The following is a 24643-nucleotide window of genomic DNA, read 5'->3' as shown; positions in this document are numbered from 1 at the left end:
GATAGCCACTGTACTCACCCCCTTGCGGCTGCTCTGATGCCCTCAAGCGCCCATCCAGCCCGGGATAGGCCACCTCCAGTATGCGGGCCATCAGGGGGGTCAGGGTTTGACGGGCACCCCTTCCTCATTAGGAGGCCATCCCCAGCTGGGCCTCTGCTGTCTTCCATGCCCAGCATCTCAGGTCCTCACCGTTTGCGACACTGGGTGCTCCACCTCCCATAGACCCCCTGGGTCCGCACCTCCTTGGCGATGGCAGTCCATATTCCCTTCTTTTGATGGGCGCTGACCTGCAGAGGCAATACACACATGAAAAGACCATTAGACAAACAGTCCAGCCAGTTACACATATGGCCTACCATACCCGTTTCCATCACCATTGGCACACACATAGCCCAGCACACAACATGTACACTGCAAAGAGGACATCCACCCACCCCTCTTACATGAGGCCTTCACACACACAACTCCATGCATCCATGCCACATGCATTGTGCTCACAGTGTACTCACCTTTTGATCTGGAGGCCCATACAGCAGTCCATGCTGGGGTAGAACCCCAAACACCAGTCTCTCCAACTCCTCCGAAGTGAAGGCTGGGTCACTTTCCACGTCACACCAGCCCTGGTAGGTTCCAGACACAGGTCACATCAACACATGCAGTATAGGTCCTCTTCTATGGAATGTCAGGTAGCAAGTGTGGAACCAGATAGAAAATGGCAGTCACCTCTGCGACGGCGCATACCGCCACCACCGGCGTAGATCACCATTGCCCACTGTGCCCCAGAGGGCCCAATTGTAACCAATGAGGAATTGCACGGTGGTTCCCGATTGCCTCCCTGCCACGGCGTACAACGTCAGCGGAATTACCTCACTTCCACCTGTCCCTCCACACAGGACAGGCAGACGCCATTTCACGGGGGGCAGCCTTCTGGATTCATGCTGTGTCACAGGAGAAATAGGCACATACTGGACAAATCACACTGACCCATTACATGTTTACAGAATTCAAACTTCTGTTGCGGCTCCAATGTTCAGTTTGTGACAGCCTCCTCACTCTTGTGTCCCTTAGATACCTACAGCTGCGGATGAATAAGAGATGGAGACATACCCCCGTGTACAGACCCCTGGTGGACTTGGCTACACTGGAGGACAGGCACATTATCCTCACCTATAGACTGGACAGGGCCACAGTCACAGAGCTGTGTGCCCAATTCGAGCCTGAACTGATATCTGCTAACCTTCACCCCCCTGGGAATCCCCTTCTTGTGCAAGTGCTATCTGTACTCCATTTCTTGGCAACTGGTTCTTTCCAAGTGACAGTGGGCTGGGCAGCAGGAATGTCACAGCCATTGTTCTCAATAGTGCTGACAAGAGTGTTGTCTGCCCTGATAAAACACATGTGCAGCTACATTGTTTTACCCCAGGTTGAGGATTTGACCACAGTGAAGGCCGAGTTTTATGCAATGGGAGATATCCCCAACATTATTGGGGCAATGGATGGTACACATATTGCATTTGTCGTCCCCCCCCCCCCCTGGCAGAATGAACAGGTGTTCAGGAATCGTAAGAGTTTCCACTCCATGAATGTTCAGATGGTGTTCTTGGCAGACCAGTACATCTCCCACGCCAATGCTAAGTATCCTGAGTTGGTGCATGATGCCTTTGTCCCGAGGAATAGCAGCATCCCAAATGTAATGGACCAACTACAGAGGCACAGGGTGTGGCTAATAGGTGAGCCCTGGTTCCCACCTAGTATATGTTGGTGTATGGGTATAGTGTGGGCCATTTAGGACAGTGTGTGTCTAAATGTTGTCCCTCAATATTTGCAGGTGACTCTGGTTACCCAAACCTATCATGGCTGCTGACCCCTGTGAGGAATGCCAGGACAAGGGCAGAAGAACAATATAATGAGGCACATGGGTGAACCAGAAGGATCATTGAAAGGACCTTTGGCCTCCTGAAGGCCAGGTTCCGCTGCCTCCATCTAACTGTTGGATCCCTGTGCTACTCACCCAAGGAGGTCTGCCAGATAGTAGTTGCATGCTGCATGTTGCACAACCTGGCCCTCAGATGCCATGTCCCTTTTCTGCAGTAGGAGGAGACTGGAGATGCCTGTGTAGCAGCAGTAGACCCTGTGGACAGTGAGGATGAGGAGGCAGAGGATGAGGATGAGGACAACAGAACATCTGTGATCCGTCAATACTTCAAATGATACACAGGTAGGACAGTGTAACTTTACATTTCAATGTCTTTGGTTGTAAAATGTGTGGCAATGGCATGCTGATATTTCCCATTTATATGCCCACTTACTGTTCCCTCTGGCAATTCATTTTGCAGATGTTGGTGAATTGACATATACTCCTGGTGTGATCACTACAGCCAGCTACAGGTCATTCATCTATGCTCATTCTGTGTATAGTTCATTTGCAATGTTTGTACCTGTTTCAAAGAATAAATATTTCATATACATGACATACTCCAAATGGATTTTTTTCAAAGGCTGTTTACTGAAGTGCTAACATATAGGGGAAAAGTGCAATGGAATGGGGTGATGATGGAGGAAAGGCCAGGGTATTGTTTCTTGTCTGTTTGTAGCACAGGTGCATTGTCCAAAGGGACATAGGAAGGGAAGCAATGGCAGTTCAAGGTAGACAGGGAGACTGAGTGGGACACAAGGGTGACAATCAGGAGAGTCTCATTTCCTGGTGGGGGCCTTGGCAAGTGTCTCTGGCTTCTGTCTGGATCGCAGGGAATGTTTGCGGGGTGGTTCACCTTCTGCAGGGGGAGGGATTATGGTGGCCTGTGAGTCTTGTGGCAGGGCCTGCTGGCTTCTAGCAGCAGCGGAAGTGGAAGGCTGTTCAGATGTCTGGTTAGTGGCAGGGGCCCGCTGGTGTGAGACTGCCTCCCTCATAATGTCATGTTTTCCAGCACCTCTGCTATGGAGATCAGGGTGTTGTTGATTGCCTGCAAGTCCTCCCTGATCCCCTCATACTGTACCTCCTGCAGCCGCCTGTTCTCCGGCACGTTGTCCAGGATCTGGCCCATCGTGTCCTGGGAATGTTGATAGGCTCCCAGGATGTTGGAGAGTGCCTCCTGGAGAGTTGGTTCCCTGGGCCTGTCCTCCCCCTGGTGCACAGCACTCCTCCCAGTTTCCCTGTTGGCCTGTGCCTCTGTCCCCTGAACTGTGTGCCCACTGCCACTGACCACAGGTCCCTGATTGTCTTGGGTACAAGGTGTGGCCTGGGGTCCCTGTAGAGGTGGACACACTGCTGATTGACGTGTCCTGGGGACAGAGGCGTAGGTACGCTGGGTGGGTGCTGTGGTGGTGTTTCCCGATGGGGGAGGCTCTGTGGTGGTATGTGACAGGGCTTGGGTAACCAACTGTTCAGTGTTCCCTGATGGGCCAGGGAGATCGTCCAGATCGTTTCATCACTGGCGGCCTCTTCTGCTGGGGGACTGGATAGTGCTGACATCTCTCTGCTGACGTTGGCTGGGGTACCTGTGGGGATGTAAATGATGTGTTATGGTTTATGTGCATGACATATTGTCCATCAGTGGCTTTACCTCTGTGGTTGGATTTGCCCTGCCAGCTTTCACTTGTGTATGTTAGTGTATGGTGGGATTGTTAGTTCTCTATGGTGTGCATGCTTTAGTGATGAGTGTCCATGCAGGGCTGTGAGGGGTGTCATTGCATTAGTACAGCATGCAGGGCTTGGCATTGGGATAAGTGAGATGTGGTGGTGGTGTGTGTGGGATGTACTGGAGTGATAGGAGTGAGAGTGAGGGTATGAATTGGCATGCCGGTAGAGGGGTGATAGTAGTTGAGAGTTGACTTACCAGAGTCCAGTCCTCCTCCGACTTCGGCCAGTCCCTCAGGATGCAGTATTGCCAAGACTTGCTCCTCCCATGCTGTGAGTTGTGGGGGAGGAGGTGGGGGCCCACCGCCAGACCTCTGGATGGTGAACTGGTGTCTTGCTGTTATGGAATGTACCTTCCCCTGTAGGTCGTTCCACCTTTTCCTGATGTCATCCCTAGTTCTCGGGTGCTGTCCCACAGCGTTGACCCTGTCCACGATTCTCCACCAAAGTTCCATCTTCCTGGCTATTGATATTTGCTTCACCTGTGCTCCAAATCGCTGTGGCTCTACCCCGACAATTTTCTCCACCATGACCCTTAGCACTTCCTCTGTGAAACGAGGGTGTCTTTGTGGTGCCATGGGTGTTATGTGATGAGTGTTGGTGAGGGTGTGTTGGGTAATGTGTTGGGGTGTGTGATGTGGAGTGTGTGAGTAGTGTGTGGCTCTGGTTGTGTCAGTGGTCATGGTGTCTCTCTGGTGGCAATGCTTTGTACTCTTAAAGGGTTGTGGGTAATGTGGGTGGGTGTTTTATAGTGGTGTGGGTGTGTGGGTGTGGTGTGTGTATGGGTACCAGGTGTGTGCTGTTTGAATTGTCCAATGTGGTGTTGTTTTGTATGTGGGTGTCCATTTTGAGCACGGTGGTGTGTACCACCAATGGTTTACTGCTGTTAAATGTCCACCGTGGTGATTTGTGGGTCATAATGTGATGGGCATTGTTCTTTAGGCATAACGATGTGGGTTTTGGTACCACCAGTTTATCACTGACCTCTGGACTGGCGGATTTGTGTCTGTGGCTTTATTCTGTCGGATTGGTGAGTGTGTGCTTCATAATATGGTGAACGGATATCTGCCACCGCGGTGGTAAGTTGGTGGCCATCAGTGTGGCAGTAAGTGGGATTTACCACCAATGTCATAATGAGGGCCATAATCCTTGAAACCATGGTGTGAAGACCAAAATTCAGACAGAGCCTCAAGAGCACACTAATGGCAATAGAGCACAATATAATTTGCAGCAGCATTACATATTGGTATGAAACTGGATTATGTTTATTCGTGGTGTTTAGCACCCTCAATGAATAATCACAACCTTGTCAGGGTGAACTCTTAAAGTCACTAAATTCACCTGTGCTCAACCCCTTGTAGCCATGGCACAGAGAAGACAAACTTAACTTAGAGGAATAAGTAAAGTATTTATGCAATAAAAATCCCAAGCCAAGTTTGTAAAATTTAATAAACAAAATGAAAACAAAATGACAAAAATTTAACAAGGGGAACTGGAGATATGATTTTATTTTATTTTTTAGGTAGAAGCAGTGCCAAAAAGCACAAAGTGTGACTGATAGGCAATGGTCATGGGACTTTGGCACAATTTGATTCTGACTTTAATGGAGAGAGGATCAGATACACCTACCAGATTTGCCCTAGTCAAAGATTTTACCTTTTGACTTAGGGCTTGGGTACCAGCTTGGCAGAGGGGATTACCTTGTCACAAACATGACGAATGTCCTGAAGGCCATATTACAAGTTCCATTATATTCCATGGAACTTGTAATACGGCGGACAGAATATCCAGCACGTTTGTAACGAAGTAATCTTCTCCGCCAAGGTCGTAATCAGGCCCTTTGTCATTTAAGCCCCAGGAGACATCTAAAAACCTCCAGGATCTCAGGGTAGGCACATAAAGACTCACAGGGTGTCAGGAAGAGGGCAATTGCAGGATACAGAGCATGTCTAGTTGCCCATGGTCAGCTGTGTATTTCCAAATAAAGAATCCTTGCATCCTTGTAGCTTGAACAGGGATCCCTGGAGTCTACTTCTTTGTACTGGCTACAAGAGGGAACAGGTCCAGTACTTCATGGCTCCTCTCAGGTCACAGTTAGCAGGTCTAGTCCTCTTCTGGTCTTCCACAGGTACAGGAATTGTTCACAGGTAGGTGCTTCGAGGAGCCAGGTTTATGCCTGATACTAGCTAGTCAGTAGGAATGACTCATGGACAAGGTCTAACTAATAGGTTTAAGGTCCATGGTGCCAACCCTGCCCACTTTGGGAATTTTCAGGATGTGCAAATATTTTTGGCCATATTAAACATGGTCTCTGAAGGCTGGGTGTGGATGGGGGGTTGTACTATGGTAATACCAGTGTTCTCCCTCGTCTAACACTAAAGTCTAGTTTGAGGCTGCCGCTGTACCCACAAAAAGCCCAGGGACAGAAGTATGGTAAGAGAAAAGCAGAGACCTTCAGCAACCTGAAAGTGGATCTAAAATAATTGCTTCAGCATCCTGTTCTCTCCCCTTTCAAGTGTTCCCCAAGAGTTATATGTAAACCAAGACAACCTGACAAGACGTATTTGACAACTAAGGAGAATGGAATTCAGAGGATTTATCTCTGCCCATTCACATCAGCTTATTGTTTGCTCCTGGAGAGTATTTCACACCTATTTAAGGCTAGTGACTGGCTGGGGGAAAACACTAAACCTGAGAAGACTCTGAGCAGCATAGTCAGCACCCCTTAATTTCACTTGTTACTCTATACTGAGAAAGGACAACAATCCTTCCTGAAGCACATGTCTAGGGATGCACGCCACTGGCTTTACCAACAATAATGAATACTAAAGTCTTTTAACTGAAGTGAGTGTTATCATGCACTGCATTACCACAATGCATCTGGGCTAAGTGGGCATCTCTTCAGTATGGGGAGCCAGTGGAATTGCCTGAGGTGGGGTATGATGTGGGTTTGTTAGGGAAGGCCGAGGATGAGTCTGGCCGCGGCGTTTTGTATGATCAGAAGTCTCTGTAGGAGGTATGCGGTGTTTGCTACGTAGAGGGCATCGCCATAGTCCAGTTGGCTAGTGATGAGGGCCTGTGTCACAGTACATCTCATGTGTAGGGGTCGCCACTTGAAGATCTTACATAGATCTTCGTGTTAGTGATTCTATGTCAAATGTAACCAACAGCTGTGTGTTCTCATCAAAGGGGAAAGGTTTGATCTTATTAATAATGTCCATGGAGTCACAGAGGTTACTAGGAAGGTACTTGAAATAAATCGAGCACCCCCCCAGAGTTTCAAGTTACTCTAGCAACACTATGCCTCAAACAGACCTTTTTCAAATACAAAGAAAACTTGTATCGCCAAATCAAAGGTGTAGCCATGGGGTGTAGCTTTGCACCGGAAATAGCTAACCTAGTCATGGATTGCTTTGAACAGAAATGGGTCTACTCACATGCTAACCCTTTTAAAAAAAACATTGTGAAATGGTTCAGGTAGAGAGGACTGTAGGTGCACTTGCAGCATGACAAATTTGTGGACTACATTTGTTTACCAGAGAGACTAGACTCTTGCTCTGGGCAACTGTATTAGATACGAGATGCTCGTTTTTAATGAAACGCCTAGCAAGATAGGCTAGTTCAGCCGCGTCGAGCAAGCATGCGGATATGCGAGACCTTAGTAAAGGACTGTGAGAGAGGCAGCAGACCTTCGCGCATTTGCCTTTTAAGAACTGTGGGTCCACTGGTTTGCTCCCCATGGACTGGCGTTAGCAGGGAGCACACTTTACCCTTGATTCATTAAGCCCTGAAACGCCCCTCCAAGATGGCGGATCTATTAGATGACATTTTAGCCTTAGGTTCTAGGCTCGATGTGGGGGCAGGACGTTTATAAGTGAACGTGGCCGCCGGCATTGCCTTGTTACGGCAAGCTTGTGCGATGTCCATCCAGTGGTTCCCGATACCTCAGCACAACTCACTCCGACTCACCAGAACGACGGAGATTTGAGCGGATGCTTCATGTGACACGCACAGTGCGCTGGCAATCCTGAAAACTATTTATCTGAAGTAAGTTGTTTCTTAGTGAAGCACACTACCCGACCCACAGGTTCGGTCAGCTGCTACCTGTCACGTTGGCCGTAGCCAATCTTATATATATAATGTTTGCACTTTTTGCTTTAGGACCCCAACAGACGAGAAGTGCCTTTTCAGGCATAAGAATAAGAGATCAGTAAAGGTAAAAACAGAAGTTTACCTCTAACACTACAGCAAATTTGTTCTAGTAGAAGCACAGATTATTTTCACTGGTAGATTCGATCGAGCAGTAATGCATGAAGTGGCCACAGAAATCAGCGCTAGAGTTTCGGGCACCTCTGTTTGTGAACAGGTCGGCTTAGAAATTATACAAGGTAGCTGACACACAGCAAGCACTTGGTGAAGGTCCACTTAATTTCTTGCAATGCGTCTTAATTTTTAACAGCTAACAGTGTCCCTTTTTGGTTTGCTTCAGGCAGTGTTGTCTCCATTTAGTCCTGATGAGGCCCATAATGAAGGGGCTGAAATGCGTCGACTCTTTAGGATTGAGGCGAGGTTGGGCTTAAAACTTATTCTGCCATTAAGAGTCATTCCACGCAATATAAAGAGTCCTGAGAAGAAATTGACAGGCTATCAACAATTGCGTGTAGAATATTCTACAACCATCGAAGGCAGGTGGATTACGACTGTAAATGGCCAACGTAACCACTCTTACCTCTAATAGAGGAAAATCTTGTGGGACAATGTGCTTGTGATTTATATTTTATGATTGTGTTACATCCCCATTCCAGTGTTCCCTTGTATTTGTTATGTTTTGAGTATGATTGGGATGCATTTTTATGTCTTAGTATTTGGATTCTTCGTCCTGCCCTGAAATGCTTAAATAAACTGTGTGAAGAAATCAGATCACCGAGAGAGTAATAATAACTCTTTGTTGATGGTAATAAAAGTAAAAATTGGTTCCCTGCTTCTGGACACATTTTCTTTTGCTTTGGCGTGTTTCCAGGCATCAGGATATGTCATGGTGGTGATAGAAGTGTTGAGCAGGGCGGTGAGTTCTTAGCTGATCCCTTGGTTTTCAAGGTTGAAGATGTGGTGTGGATACGGGTCTGTGGTAGCTCCCGAGTAGATGGATTACATGGTGAAGGTGACGTCCTGGGTGGAGAGGAGGTACCAGGTGATCAGTGTGTGGTTTGTGTCGGTTATGGTGGTGCCATATCTGTTGAGGAAGCCAGTATGTATAGGTTTGAAGTTTCTGTATATGGTTGCGATCTTGTCATGGAGGGAGTGGGGGAGGCTGTCACACAGTTTCTGTGAGAGTACGATGTTGTTTTCACTGGCAGCTGGGTTGGAGGATTCCTTAACAATGTTGAACAGTTTCTTGGTGTTGTTGGCGCTGATTTTGATGTGTGCGGCAAGGGATGTCTTCTTACTTGCCCTCAGCAGATGGTGGTAGAGGTTGAGGGAGGTCTTGACGGCTGCTTGGTCAGAGGCATCCTTGGTGGCACGCCATCTCCCCTCCAGCTGTTTGCTGTCTCGTTTTGCTATTTTGATTTTTTGGGTGTACCAGCTTGCTTTTTTTGAGGATTTTCTTTGGTTGTTGCTCTTGATGGGGACAATGCTATCGGTGCAATTGGTGTTTCAGGCGTTGAGGTTTTTCACTCCCTTTTCGAGGTTGGTGGCTTTATTGGGTTTGGAGGTGCTGAGTGTGTCTTCCCAGCTGGTCTCTGGAATTTTGTTCCACCTCCGGTGGGGGGGCACTAGTCATCTTGAGGGTGCAGGGGCTGGAGATGATGAAGTGGATGATGGAGTGATCAGTCCATGTGAGGTCTGTGACATGTCTGTATTTGACGTGGTTGCTGGAGGTGAAAATGGGGTCCAGTGTGTGTCCTGTGGCATGTGTAGGGTCGTGGGTGATCTGGGTCAAGTCCGAGGCTGCTCATACAGTCAAGGAGGGGTGCAGTGTTGTTGTCAAACCGGTCGTCAATGTGGAAATTCAGGTTGCAGAGAAAAATGTAGTCCTTGGAGTCTAAGGCTAGGGGCATAATGAAGTCTGTGATGGTGTTGCAGAAGAAGGAGGGTGGGCCTGGGAGTTGGTATGAGGGGGTGCCTCTGATGGCTGCTCCTCCTACCCGCTTTTTGGTTCGGTCCTGGTGAGTGATTTTATCTCCATCGGGGATTGTTGTGGCAATGTCTGGGGCAGATGTGAGGTTTAGCCAGGTCTTGGTGAAGAAGACGATGTCGGGTGCAAGCGTGGCAATGAGGTTCCATAATTAGGTGGAAGGCTTGCATAGTGAACGTGTGTTTTGAAGGGTGCATGTGATTTGGTCTTTTTGTTCAGATAGTGTCTGTGGTGTGTTCGGGGTGTGGATGATTGTTGGGCTGGTGTGTGTGCTGTGGCAGGTGAAGTGGCAGTGGGTGCAGGTGACGGTCTTAATGGAGCATGGTCGGCACAGTGGCAGTGTTTGTTGCAGTGTCCGGGGTTGAGGGTGTAGAGCTCGGTGATGGTGTATCTTTGGGGGGGAGGGAGGACCAGGGATTGTGGATCTGGGTGTGGTCCAGGCACTGACGGGTGCAGACGGGCTTGCATTTGGTGTTCCTTCAGTGTACAAGTGGCACGCCCCCTGTGCGCGTCCGCTGCACAGTCGTGCTGCAGCCTGCATTAAGTAGATCCTGGTGTGACCAGGTCTTCTGCTGGTGGGAAGAACAGTGAGTAGGAAAGCCTGGTCGGGGAAACCCAGCTAGAAAAGCCCAGGAAGCTACGGTATCACTGGATGAGTCTGGAGAAAGCAGGAACTGGAAGCCACAGGCAAGTGGCACACTAGGGGCCTGATTCAGACCTTGGCGGGCGGCCGAGGCCGCCCGCCAAGGTCCCGCCGACAAATGACCGCACCGCGGTCAAAAGACCGCGGCGGCCATTCATACATTTCCGCTGGGCCGGCGGGCGCTCTCCAAAAGAGCGCCCGCCGGCCCAGCGGAAATGCCCCTGCAACGAGGATGCCGGCTCCGAATGGAGCCGGTGGAGTTGCAGGGGTGCGACGGGTGCAGTGGCACCCGTCGCGTATTTCAGTGTCTGCATAGCAGACACTGAAATACTTTGTGGGGCCCTCTTACGGGGGCCCCTGCTGTGCCCATGCCATTGGCATTGGCATGGGCACTGCAGGGGCCCCCAGGGGCCCCGCGGCACCCCCTACCGCCATCCTGTTCCTGGCGGGAGACCCGCCAGGAACAGGATGGCGGTAGGGGGTGTCAGAATCCCCATGGCGGCGGAGCACGCTCCGCCACCATGGAGGATTCTGCAGGGCAGCGGGAAACTGGCGGGAGACCGCCGGTTTCCCGCATCTGACCGCGGCCGAACCGCCGCGGTCAGAATGCCCTGCGGGGCACCGCCGGTCTGTCGGCGGTGCTCCCGCCGACCCTGGCCCCGGCGGTCTCTGACCGCCGGGGTCAGAATGACCCCCTAGGTGTCTAGGTGCCATGGGCTGCATCACAGCTATGGGCCCCGAGATGAATGATGAACAACACTGCCTCATTTGTACTTGTATTGTTGATTACCCTGCGCTCTTAAATTCTGAGCAGCAGCCCTTGACAATAGAAAGTTTCTCAAACCTGTGAATAAACAAATACTTTCTCAACAATGTCTTTGTGCCACTTATCAACATCACTGAACAGTATAACCATGATAAACTCTCCAATCCTCTTCCAGCTAAAGGTAATAATGTTATAGGTAATAGGTTTGTGCATAAATTGCTCATCCAGTGCAAGTGTTTTACTTTGTATACTGGGACTTATAGCCATGTTTATCTCATTATAAATCCGGTCTATAAGTCCTAGAACGGAAAATAAAAAACTTGTCCTGGATGAGTCACTTAGTGCCAGATGTAGGTAATGTTTTGCATGGCGCAAACTGCGAAATTCGCAGTTTGCGCCATGCAAAACGCGCATCGCGATGCACATTCCCATTTTTCGAGTCGGTACCGACTCGCAAAATGGGAATGCGACTCGCAAATAGGAAGGGGTGTTACCCTTCCTATTTGCGAGTCGCACCGCGATGCAGAATTGCTTTGTGACCGCAAACGCGGTTGCAAAGCAATTTGCAGTTAGCACCCATTTGAAGTGGGTGCTAACTCATTCGCAAAAGGGAAGGGCTCCTTTTGGGACCCCTTCCCCTTTCTGAATGGCTCCAAAAATATTTTTTCAGAGCAGGCAGTGGTCCTATGGATGGTTTCATTTTCCCAAGTGTATTGCAACTCGTTTTCCTTTCAGGAAAACGGGCTGCAATACAAAAAAAAAAAAAACTGCTTTATTAAAAAAGCAGTCACAGACATGGTGGTCTGCTGTCTCCAGCAGGCCACCATCCCTGTGAGTGCAGGGAATCGCAAGGGGGTCACAAATTGCGTCCCAACTCATTAATATTAATGAGGTGGGTCTTTGCGACCCCCTTGCGATTTCACAGATGGTGTCAGGGACACCATCCTGCATATGGAATTGCGACTCGCAAATTGCGAGTCACAATCCTGTACTTACCTACATCTGGCCCTTGGTGTGGACCTAGACTACTTGAGAGTTACGTATGTATAAACCTGCTTCCTATAGGTAAATTGTTTTTGACAGAATGTGACGAGGGGCCCCAGAGACTCTTTTATCTCACAGATATTTATTGGCATTCGGCTGAATAGACCCCCTGAAGGGTGAGGACCTGCTCTATTCTACTGGGAGGGTGCAGGTGGAGCCACAGTGTGTAAGGGCGGAGAAGAAGTGAATGCATACTTTTGGTGGGAGCAGGTTTAGCATTGGTTGCACCTGATATGACAATCTTTGTTAGTGCCCCCCCGTAACTTCCTCCTTCATAGATTCCATTGTGACCAATCTCCAATGGTGCCCCTCATCTTTCCTTAGCTTCTCTCTCACATTTATTTTTTCATAGCATTGTGCATGCAAAAGTGGACTGTCAGAGTGCTTCACATCACAAACATACAGAGACAATTAGTCATACAGGTGTGCAAATCAATGTATAGGTAATGTTACTTAAGACGATAAAGACTATAAAGTGTAGGACTCCTGTCATCCACACTGCTAGGCATTATATGCTAAGAGTGCTTGGTCTGGAGAGATGAAGGGGGCAGATTAACAATGTTTTTATGATATGCAGTAACCAAAGTTACTGTGCTGCATTACATAAAAAGGAGAGAGTACAGCAGCCCCCTACCTATCATGGTGAAAGGGTGTTTTAGTGTTCTCAAGCTCATGTTTTATATTGGAGGGGTTCCCTTTTAGTGCATAATTCCTTCCTTCAGCAAAGTTTACCAATTTACCACTTTGTATGTGTGCTGTATGGTGCAGCACACATGCATGGTTGGAATTTTTTTAACAAAATAAATATTTTCTCCAATGTTATGCCTTCCTCAAAGAGCCATACATTTTTTATGCCAATCCTTTTCTCCAAAAGTTTGTAGACAGGGATTAACGTCAAAATCCATGGGTAATTGAATGAGAACACCCATGTGCCACCCATGATATGCCTCCTTGACACAAAGTAGCACTTAGTGCTCGTTTTGGTTTCTTTATGGGTACTGTTCAACCCAATTCAGGATTTTTACTAAAAAGTAAGCTCCATAACAACACTTTACATCAGGTTTGCATCACTTTTGTGATGCAATATAAGAACACATTGTTAGTAAATCTGCTCCATAAAGTACCACAATGACTGGGGAGTCAAACTCATACAATTCTTTTGCTACGTAACCTATAAGAACCCATTTTAGCAACTTTAGAATAACAAAACATTGTGGGACTAAATATTACGGTGCTGCGCCTTTTAATCTGCAATCAACACTTTGATGTCAGTTAGAACTCCAAGTAATAAAGGGATCTCTGTGACAAAAGCAATTACCCACTGAGTAATCAACATAAAATACTAATCTATGATCTGTTTGTCATGCTTTAAAGCAGGAAAATCAACCCTGCTGCAGTGCTTAATTTGTAAATAAAAAGGTGCCGGTGCCCAAAGCCCTCCTCTTAAACATGCGGCTGCTACAATTTAATGGAATACTGAAGCTGCGTAATCCGTAAACCATCTCGAGCTTCTTCAATCCATATAAAGCCATCCCCTGCCCCTTCAGCTCACTCTTGTAGCTTTCTACATTCTCCCATTGTGACGATTTTTCGTTTTTCTCTTCCTCAGTCTTTCCCATATGTGTTTATCGCTCGCAGCAAATGCTTGAGGCAGAAGAATTATCCCCGACCATCAAAAATAAGTGGCGGTGCTCAGCAGCGGAAGCAACAAGCACAAATGAAGCACTGCCCTGCTGCTATAGCCATGTCAGATCTGTGACTAGACAAATCACAGATGCTCCTCCAGGGGGCATTAACCAGCAGAGTTATCATGCCATCGTAATTTGCTGGCAAATCAAAGATTTCAGTTGCCTTTTATCTTGATTCAGCCTGTCATGCAGAGGGCGCTCCACTGAACTTAGCGCCCGATGCGATGCACCGGTCGTATCCCCAAAAGCAGACACTGTGTGGGAGCGCCTCCACTGTGGAGGCGTCCCCAGTCTGGCGTTTTCGTTGATAGGCTGCGCCCGTTGTCGTTTCCAGGAAAATCGCTCATTGTTCTCCCTCGGGGGAAAAAAAAAAAAAAAAAACTGTTCTCGGCCCCGGGAATCGAATCTGCGAAGGCAGAGTATTGAAACTGAAACTAAAGTCCAGCCACAATTGCAGTTGCGCATCTTGGCACCACGGGTGAAGTTTCTACTCACAAAGAGGGCTATAATATGGGAGAAACTGGGCTTCTCACCACCTCGAAGGTGTTGGAAAACGCGGAGAAAAAACATAGTGTTTATGACATACAATTTAGGGTCATAATAGCAGCCACATATTTCAAGGCATCGTATCGTCCTGCGCTGCTGATGCCCGTGAGTCACCTGTTTGGTATGAGTTAGTGACAGTTGGGACTGAAGACAACTACTGGAGTTGTGTTAATTTAAATCTTGGCACTGGGCCGAAAGCTGGAGAGGAGAGAGGGAGAAAGACGAAAACGAGGAATAAAGGAAAAACACAAATGTAGAAAGAATTAGAACGGGAGAAAATATGTTACGACTTCTGGTCAGAAATATAAACGGAGCTCAATAGAGAATGTTTGAAAGACAAATAGTGAGATAATGAGAAGGGACTAGAAAACGGAAGAGAACGAGTGAGATTTGACGAGGAAGAAATATAAAAATAAAAAGGAGAAAAACAGCAGAGTTACATTCAAGTTAAAAAAGGGACAGATTTCACTGGCAATGTCAGGGACGACAGACATCATTTGAAGTGAACTTTAAATTTATGCTAGATGAACCACTTCAGAAAACGTACAGTTAATTCTACCTCAGAATTACGTTTCATAAAATAAACAAGCTCTCTGGTGTCAGGAAAAAAAAGTTAAACGAGACGTCTTTCAAGTCATACAAAGGGGTGTGTGGCGCGACCTTTTGACCTGCAAGTTTCATGGAACTTAAAGAGGGACATTGAAGGAAGCACGCAAGCAAACGCTGTGACAGTTTCAAAAGATGCTCAATAGAAAGAGAGTGCTTTCGCCTCATCGCGGGCTGATAGTACATGCTGAAGGTAACTCTAGTGCGTGACTAGTTTAGTAAAGCCCCCTAGCATCCACTGGATAATGTTGGAGCAACAGGAAGGCATCATGAATACATACAAACTGACAGGATAAGCTACTGGCATTTCTGAAAACAAAATAATGGTACCCACTAACCTTAGTCTGCACCGATTGCGCAGTTGCAGCAGGTAAAGCAGCAGAGAGAGACAGCGGAGGCTTCACCCGAGCGCTCTCCGCCGAAGCACCTCACGAACTGTGATGAAGCACCTGGTCGCTCTCTGCCAACACATAAAGCCGGATTAATTCCCTCCCTTACTATTCCCATCACCGAACTTTCAGAAAGAGGGTGTGTCTTGTTTCTACAGGAGGGCAGTGCAATAGCGGTATTTACTGATCTCAAAGAACACCCTGGAACAGAGTGGGGCAATCGTCCAAAGGAGAATCAAAAGTGAGGAGACTCCCTCAACGCGCAGAGACAGAAGGAGCTGCCAGAGACACCGATTCCGGCGAGTGTGTGAGATACTCTTGTGCACGGAGGAATGCTCTCTAGTTTCCTCAGACCTTGTATGAAGAGCCGATCTAGCACTGGGTTAAGTTTGCATTCTGGACGTGTAGTGTTGATTTAAATCTTTCCATTCTTAGGAATATAAGTGGCAGAGTGCGAGTTTCTCGCCTTCAGTTGCGCTTTCAGAGCAGCAGCAGTAGGCATGGCAGGCAAGGGGAGGCCACATTTATTATTCTAACTCCTAGCCCCAGAATTTTTGAGGAAATTCCAGATTTCCTCAAACTACTCCAGGAAACTTCTTTACTAATGTAACTCTGGCCCTGGAACATTTTGAAGAAAATTAAAAATTCACCAGCATTTTTTAAAAATGGTAGGAATGGGCAATTTTGAACTCACCAAGGTTTCGCCAGCTAGGACTAAAGGCCTGGGTGAGCTACTTATACGTGAGCAGTGCTTAACATGGGCAGATAATGTCTGGTACTGAGTACCTGCACTTCTTTAATTTGAAAGGTAGAGTACCTGCACTTCTCAGCAGAGCTACAATAAATTTAGTGGTAGAGTACCAGCACTTCTGAAGAGCAAAGTGGTACTCTGAATGGTGCATACCTGCATTTTTATATCTCCATGTTAAGTGGGTAGGGAAAACTTAAAGATCTGGGACATGCAGTTCTGTTTATCCCATTAAACCTGGTTCAGGTCCTGAACTCGCCCCTCACGACCGCAGCACCAACCTGCTGCCTTCTGCCTCTGCCCCACAACCACGCTGCCGTCTGCGTGTTCGAGGCCCTCCTCCACCCGCAGGCATCCTCCTGCGCCTCATCCCTGGTGGCTAGTGGGCTCACTTGACCCGAGTGCCGCTTCCGCCGTCCCGTAAGTTTGTTTTTCAGCTTTTTTCCGCTTTTCTGCGCCTCGCCGCCGGCGCTTTTTGCCCCATTGTGCCCCCCTGATTGCTGTCTCCACGATCGTATTTAGTGCCAGTATTGTGTCCATATTGTGTTTTTTCCTGCATTTGTGACTGTTTTTGCCCGATTTCTGTGCCTTTCGCCCCTTGTGCGCTCCTCGACCCCAGCCGCTGCTTCCCTGCGGCCCCGCCCCCCTCGCGCCCCCATTTGCCGCTCCCTCCCGCCTCCCGCCTCCCAGCTGCTCCTCCCTCCCCCCTCCCTTCTTAATGGCTGGCGCTGCATGTCCGCGCAGCGGACGCGCGCAGCGGGCGCGCCGCTGGCGCGCCAGAGGCGCGCCAGAGGCAAGCCCGTCTGCGCCCGTCCGCGCCTGTACCGCGCCCAGCGCCACCCTCCCTGGTCCTCGCGCCTCCCGCGCCCACTTCTCGGCCGAAGAGCTCCGCGCCCTCAACCCCGGGCCCTCCACTGAATGCTTCCGGGCATCCCCGAAGCTCACTAAAGGACCTTTCTCCTGTCGCACCTGCAACTTCTCCTGCACCAGAACGACGAATCCAACTACAAAAACTTTCAACCCCAATCACCTGAACTGCATCCTCATCAACACCCGCTCCGCACGAAAACACGCCATCGAGCTCTGGGACCTGCTCGACACCACTACACCTGACGTGGCCTTCCTGACCGAAACCTGGTGGAACGACTCCTCTGCTCCGGACATCGCCATCGCCATACCGGACGGATACAAAATCACCAGAAGAGACCGGATCAACGGGATCGGCGGCGGAATAGCCATCGTTCACAAAGCCACCCTCAAAATCCACACCCACTCGGACGACACCCTCAAAACAGCCGAACACCTCCATTTCCAGATCCACACGGACCCCAAAACAACCCTCAGAGGAACCCTGATCTACCGCCCTCCAGGACCAAGAGCCCCCTTCAACGACACCATCGCAGACCTCGCAAGCTCCCACGCCCTAGCATCCACTGATTACATCCTCCTGGGAGATCTCAACTACCACCTAGAAAATACTTCCGACGTCAACACTACTTCACTGACCTCCAACCTCCTCAACCTCGGACTCCGCCAACTAGTCAACACTCCCACCCACATCGCCGGACACACCCTGGACCCCCTCTTCACCTCAAGCAACCACATCGCTTTCAGCCACACCTCCGAACTCCACTGGACCGACCACCACTGCGTCCACTTCACCTACAAGAAAATCACAGATCATCACCGCATCCAGCCACCTCCCCACCGCCGCTGGGGCAAAATCACCCAGGACCAACTGGCCAGCACCCTCACCAACAACCCTCCACCCGACGCAACCGACCCGAACACAGCCGCCATCAACCTCCATCAATGGATCCTCGACTGCGCTAACACCCTCGCCCCCCTAAAGAAACACACCGCCATCCAAGGAAAGAAAAAACCAGCCTGGTTCACAGATGACCTTACAACCTCCAAAAGCATCTGCCAGAAGCTCAAAAAGAAATGGATCCAAGATCGCACACCCGACAACCTCGCCACCCTCAAAAACGCCAACCGTGAACACCACCAACGGATCCTCGTCGCCAAGCGCACCCATTTCACCGAACGCATCAACAAAAACGCCCACGACTGCAAAGAACTCTTCGGGATCGTGAAGGAACTCTCAAATCCTAAAGCCAACTCCAACGACATCCCGCCCTCCCAGAAACTCTGCGACGACCTCTCCACTTTCTTCCACCAGAAAATCGTTACCATCCACGACAGCTTCAACTCCAGCCCACCGCCAGACCCCACCCCCGGCGTCTCCTCCCACGACTGCCGCCTCACCGCCTGGACCCCCGTGGACGATGCAGAAACCATAACAACCATGAACACCATCCACTCAGGCTCCCCTACGGACCCCTGCCCTCATCATGTTTTCAACTCGGCAAACGCCACCATCGCCCCCGAACTCCGCAAGATCATCAACCTCTCCTTCTCCTCCGCCACCTTCCCGGACAGCTGGAAACACGCAGAAATCCAACCCCTTCTCAAGAAACCCAAGGCTGACCCCAACGACCTCAAAAACTTCCGACCGATCTCTCTCCTCCCTTTTCCAGCCAAAGTCATCGAGAAGATCGCCAACTCTCAGCTCACCCACTTCCTCGAAGACAACTCAATCCTGGACCCCTCACAATCCGGATTCAGACGAAACCACAGCACTGAGACTGCTCTCCTCGCCGCCACAGATGACATCAGACTTCAAATGGACAAGGGCGAAACCTCAGCCCTCATCCTCCTCGACCTATCCGCCGCCTTTGACACAGTCTGCCACCGCACCCTACTGACCCGCCTCCAGGAAGCTGGGATCCAAGACAAAGCCCTCCACTGGATCTCATCCTTCCTCTCCGACAGAACTCAGAGAGTCCGCCTCTCCCCGTTCCGCTCCAAAGCCTCCAACCTCATCTGCGGCGTCCCCCAAGGATCCTCCCTCAGCCCTACGTTGTTCAACGCCTACATGGCCCCCCTCGCCAAACTGGCCCGCCAACATCATCTCAACATCATCTCCTACGCCGACGACACCCAGCTCGTCCTCTCCCTGACCAATGACCCGCTCACCGCCAAAACCAACCTCCACGAGGGACTTAAATCCATCGCCAACTGGATGAACATCAGCCGCCTGAAGCTCAACTCCGACAAGACGGAAGTCCTCATCCTCGGGCGCACTCCCTCGGCTTGGAACGACTCTTGGTGGCCCTCCGCCCTTGGTCCCCTGCCCACCCCTGCCAACCACGCAAGAAACCTCGGCTTCATCCTGGACTCCGCCCTCACCATGTCCAAACAGGTCAGCGCCGTCTCCTCCTCCTGCTTCAACACCCTTTGTATGCTCCGCAGAATCTTCAAGTGGATTCCAACAGAAACCAGAAAGACGGTGACCCAGGCCCTCGTCAGCAGCAGACTTGACTACGGCAACGCACTCTACACAGGCATCCCTACCAAAGACATCAAACGACTCCAACGGATCCAAAATGCCTCCGCCCGACTGATCCTCGACATACCCCGCCGATGCCACATCTCCCCACACCTGAGGGAACTCCACTGGCTCCCAGTAGACAAGAGGATCACTTTTAAACTCCTTACCCACGCTCACAAGGCGCTTCACAACACCGGACCCTCCTACCTCAACACCAGACTCAACTTCTACACCCCAATACGCCAACTCCGATCCGCCAACCTCGCCCTAGCCATCGTACCCCGAATCCAGCGCAAGACCTCCGGCGGCAGATCCTTCTCTTTCCTCGCCGCCAAAACCTGGAACTCTCTCCCCACTCCGCTACGCCAGACCCAGGACCTCCTCACATTCAGAAGGCTCCTCAAGACCTGGCTCTTCGACCGCTAAACAGCCTCTCCACCCCCCCCCCACCTCAGCGCCTCGAAACCCTAACGGGTACATAGCGCGCTTTATAAATACTATGATTGATTGATTGATTGATTGATTATAAAATGAGAACTACAAGACTCAGCACTGTAGGAGGCTGGCCTGGCTTGTAGTGGGTACCAGAGGTACTTACACCTTGTGCCAGGTCCAGTTATCCCTTATTAGAGTAGAAGAGGTGTTTCTAGCAGCTTAGACTGATAGAATGTAGCTATGGCAAAGCAGCTTAGGCTGAACTAGGAGACATGAAAAGCTCCTACTATACCACTTATATCATATGCACAATATCATAAGAAAACACAATAAACAGAGTTACTAAAAATAAAGGTACTTTATTTTTATGACAATATGCCAAAAGTATCTCAGTGAGTACCCTCAGCAAGAAGGTAATATACATACACAAGTTATATGTACACAAACCAAAATTAGGTAAGTAAGAGCAAGAAAAGTAATGCAAACAGTGTAGAATTACCATAGGTTGCAATAGGAGCACATAGGTATAGGGGCAACACAAACCATATACTCCAAAAGTGGAATGCGAACCATGAATGGACCCCAGACCTATGGAAGCTTGTAGAGGGTCGCTGAGACTGTAAGAAAATAGTAAGGGTTAGAAAAATACCCCACCCCAAGACCCTGAAAAGTAGGAGTAAAGTACACCTACTACCCGCAGAGAGCACAGAAGGCGTGATGGGGGATTCTGCAGGAAGAACAAACACCAGCAGTGCACTGACAATGGATTTCCAGACCTGAGTACCTGTAAGACAAGGGGACCAAGTCCAATAGTCGCGACAGTATCCGGGGGGGGGGGCAGGAGCCCAGGAAACCCCAGCTGAAGGTGCAAGGAAGCTGCCACTGGTTTGAAAAAGCTTGGAGTTCTGCAAGAAAGAAGAGGACTAGGAACTTCTTCTTTGGAAGACAGATGTCCCACGTCGCGATCAAGCTTGCAGAGGTGTTCCCATGCAGAAAGACCACAAACAAGCCTTGCTAGCTGCAAGGGTTGCAGTAGAGGTTTTTGGGTGCTGCTGAGGACCAGGAAGAACCAGGATGTCGCCTTTTGCAGGAGGAGACAGAGGGGGCATTCAGCAATCCAGAGAGCCCTCACAAAAGCAGGCAGCACCCGCAGAAGTACCGCAACAGGCACTTAGAAGAAAAATGAACCGGAGTCCACGTGAAGTCACAAAAGGGAGTCCCATGACGCCGGAGGATAACTCAGAAGGTTGTGCACTGCAGGACAGAGTGCTGGGGATCCAGGCTTGGCTGTGCACAAAGGAAATCCTGGAAGAGTGCACAGGAGCCGGAGCAGCTGCAAATCACGCAGGACACAGCTTTGCAGTCTAGCGTGGGGATGCAAGGATTTACCTCCACCAAACTTGAACTGAAGAGTCACTGGACTGTAGGAATCATTTGGACAGAGTTGCTGTGTTCCAGGGACCATGCTCGTCAGGATGAGAGGGGACCCAGAGGACCAGTGTTGCAGTCTTTTGGTGCCTGCGTTAGCAGGGGGAAGATTCTGTCGACCCACGGGAGATTTTCTTCGGAGCTTCTGGTGCAGGGTGAAGGCAGGCTACCCCCAGAGCATGCACCACCAGGAAACAGTTGAGAAAGCAGGCAGGATTAGGTGCTACAATGTTGCTGGTAGTCGTCTTGCTACTTTGTTGCGGTTTTTTAGGCCTCCTGGAGCAGTCAGAGGTCGATCCTTAGTAGAAGGTGAAGAGGTTGATGCAGAGGAACTCTGGTGAGCTCTTGCATTCGTTATCTGAAGAATTCCCCAAAGCAGAGACCCTAAATAGCAAGAAAAAGAGGTTTGGCTACCAGGTTATGAGGATTGGCTACCAAGATTGGTAAGAGCCTATCAGAAGGAGCCTCTGACGTCACCTGCTGGCACTGGCAACTCAGAGCAGTCCAGTGTGCCCCCAACACCTCTGTTTCCAAGATGGCAGAGGTCTGGGACACACTGGAGGAGCTCTGGGCACCTCCCCTGGGAGGTACTGGTCAGGGGAGTGGTCACTCCCCTTTCCTTTGTCCAGTTTCACGCCAGAGCAGGGCTGGGGGGTCCCTGAACCGGTGTAGACTGGCTTATGCAGAGATGGGCACCATCTGTGCCCATCAAAGCATTTCCAGAGGCTGGGGGAGGCTACTCCTCCCCAGCCCTTCACACCTATTTCCAAAGGGAGAGGGTGTAACACCCTCTCTAAGAGGAAATCCTTTGTTATGCCTTCCTGGGCCAGGGCTGCCTGGACCCCAGGAGGGCAGAAACCTGTCTGAGAGGTTTCCAGCTGCAGTGGAAACCCCAAAAAGGCTGTTTAGCAGTACCCGGGTTCTGTGCTAGAGACCCGAGGGATCATGGAATTGTCCCCCAAAACCAGAATGGTATTGGGGTGACAATTCCATGATCTTAGACATGTTACATGGCCATGTTCGGAGTTACCATTGTGACGCTATACATAGGTAGTGACCTATGTATAGTGCATGGTGTTCCCGCACTCACAAAGTCCGGGGAATTTGCCCTGAACGATGTGGGGGCACCTTGGCTAGTGCCAGGGTACCCACACACTAAGTAACTTTGCACCCAACCTTCACCAGGTGAAGGTTAGACATATAGGTGACTTATAAGTTACTTATGTGCAGTGGTAAATGGCTGTGAAATAACGTGGACATTATTTCACGCAGGCTGCACTGGCAGGCCTGTGTAAGAATTGTCAGAGCTCCGTATGGGTGGCAAAAGAAATCCTGCAGCCCATAGGGATCTCCTGGAACCCCAATACCCTGGGTACCTCAGTACCATATACAAGGGAATTAAATGGGTGTACCAGTATGCCAATGTGATAAATTTAGTCACTAGCCTGTTAGTGACAAATTTGGAAAGCAGAGAGAGTATAACCACTGAGGTTCTGGTTAGCAGAGCCTCAGTGAGACAGTCAGGCATCACACAGGTAACACATACAGGGCACATACTTATGAGCACTGGGGCCCTGCCAGGCAGGGTCCCAGTGACTGTAGGAGGCTGGACTGGCTTGTAGTGAGTACCAAGGGGTACTTACACCTTGCACCATGCCCAGATATCCCTTATTAGTGTAGAGGGGTGTGTAGCAGCTTAGGCTGATAGAAAAGGTAGCTTAGCAGAGCAGCTTAGGCTGAACTAGGAGACGAGTGAAGCTCCTACAGTACCACTAGTGTCATATGCACAATATCATAAGAAAACACAATACACAGATATACTAAAAATAAAGGTACTTTATTTTTATGACAATATGCCAAAAGTATCTCAGTGAGTACCCTCAGTATGAGTATAGCAAATATATACAAGATATATGTACAAAATACCAAAATATGTAGTAATAGCAATGGAAAACAGTGCAAACAATGTATAGTCACAATAGAATGCAATGTGGGCACATAGGGATAGGGGCAACACAAACCATATACTCTAGAAGTGGAATGCGAACCTCATATGGACCCCAAACCTATGTGACCTTGTAGAGGGTCGCTGGGACTGTAAGAAAACAGTGAGGGTTAGAAAAATAGCCCACCCCAAGACCCTGAAAAGTGGGTGCAAAGTGCACCTAAGTTCCCCAAAGAGCACAGAAGTCGTGATAGGGGAATTCTGCAAGGAAGACCAACACCAGCAATGCAACAACAATGGATTTCCTGAAAAGAGTACCTGTGGAACAAAGGGACCAAGTCCAAAAGTCACGATCAAGTCGGGAGTGGGCAGATTCCCAGGAAATGCCAGCTGTGGGTGCAAAGAAGCTGCCACCGGATGGTAGAAGCTGTGGATTCTGCAAGAACGACAAGGGCTAGAAACTTCCCCTTTGGAGGATGGATGTCCCACGTCGTGAAGAGTCGTGCAGAGGTGTTTCCGTGCAAAAAGACCGCAAACAGGCCTTGCTAGCTGCAAGGGTCGTGGTTAGGGTTTTTGGATGCTGCTGTGGCCCAGGAGGGACCAGGATGTCGCCAATTGCCTGAGGAGACAGAGGGGGTGCCCAGCAGACAAAGAGCCCACTCAGAAGCAAGCAGCACCCGCAGAAGTGCCGGAACAGGCACTACGAAGTGGAGTGAACCGGAGCTCACCCGAAGTCACAAAAGAGGGTCCCACGACGCCGGAGGACAACTCAGGAGGTCGTGCACTGCAGGTTAGAGTGCTGGGGACCCAGGCTTGGCTGTGCACAAAGGAAATCCTGGAAGAGTGCACAGGAGCCGGAGTAGCTGCAAAACACGTGGTTCCCAGCAAGGACTTACCTCCACCAAACTTGAACTGAAGAGTCACTGGACTGTGGGAGTCACTTGGACAGAGTTGCTGAGTTCAAGGGACCTCGCTCGTCGTGCTGAGAGGAGACCCAGAGGACCGGTGATGCAGTTCTTTGGTGCCTGCGGTTGCAGGGGGAAGGTTCCGTCGACCCACAGGAGATTTCTTCAGAGCTTCTAGTGCAGAGAGGAGGTAGCCTACCCCACAGCATGCACCACCAGGAAAACAGTTGAGAAGGCGGCAGGATCAGCGTTACAAGGTCGCAGTAGTCGTCTTTGCTACTTTGTTGCAGTTTTGCAGGCTTCCAGCGCGGTCAGCAGTCGATTCCTTGGCAG

At 49.7% G+C, this 24643-nt stretch overlaps 1 protein-coding gene across 1 annotated transcript in view; it reads right to left on the bottom strand.

Annotated features, from left to right (window-relative positions):
• The window catches only part of LOC138259729 (uncharacterized), a 197348-nt gene extending 181782 nt beyond the window's left edge, over nt 1–15566 (bottom strand). Inside the window, exon 1 of the mRNA XM_069207622.1 lies at nt 15405–15566. The gene's annotated coding sequence lies outside the window, so the exon portion shown is untranslated. The remainder of the gene's footprint in view (nt 1–15404) is intronic.
• Nucleotides 15567–24643: the final 9077 nt, after the last annotated feature.

Source organism: Pleurodeles waltl, chromosome 9 (assembly GCF_031143425.1).
Source record: "Pleurodeles waltl isolate 20211129_DDA chromosome 9, aPleWal1.hap1.20221129, whole genome shotgun sequence".
NCBI lineage: Eukaryota > Metazoa > Chordata > Amphibia > Caudata > Salamandridae > Pleurodeles > Pleurodeles waltl.
Note: the sequence above shows the minus strand (reverse complement) of the source record. Positions and strands in the feature narration are given on the sequence as shown.